Raw genomic sequence first — 594 nt, 5'->3', positions numbered from 1 at the left:
GCCAGTCATGGGACCTGAACTCTGAGCCTGGGAGCTGTCCCTCAGCATTACGGCTCAAGGCTAGCACTCTAACACTTGAGCCACAGTGCCACTTCCGCCTTTTTCTGTTCCTGTGGTGCTGAGGAATTGAACCCAGGGCCTCATGCATGCAAGGCAAGCACTCTACCATTGAGCCACCTTCCCAGCCCCTTTCCTCTTTTTTTTATTACTATTCAGCTGCAATGACTTCTTACATTTTAGTCATTTTCATATCTCTTTTAGCCAAGAAGTGATTTTATAGACACTTAATTCCTCAGAGGAGTTTTCTATTCAAAACAATTCTTCAGGAAAACATTTTCACTATTTAGGGATTTCATAATGAACTTCTTAAAATTTGGCTTATGATTAAAGTGAAAACAATATGCATTTATAAGAAAGAAAACATGTATGTCAGAAAAATAAGGCTTACCTATGTGCAGGACACATTTTATCCAAATTAAAAATAATGTAAAAAGTGTGAAATGAGCCGGGCGCTGGTGGCTCACGCCTGTAATCCTAGCTACTCAGGAGGCTGAGATCTGAGGATCGCGGTTCAAAGCCAGCCCGGGCAGGAAA

The sequence above is a fragment of the Dipodomys ordii genome, unplaced genomic scaffold (assembly GCF_000151885.1).
Source record: "Dipodomys ordii isolate 6190 unplaced genomic scaffold, Dord_2.0 Scaffold5, whole genome shotgun sequence".
Classification (NCBI taxonomy): Eukaryota; Metazoa; Chordata; class Mammalia; order Rodentia; family Heteromyidae; genus Dipodomys; species Dipodomys ordii.
This window is presented reverse-complemented; position numbering follows the sequence as displayed.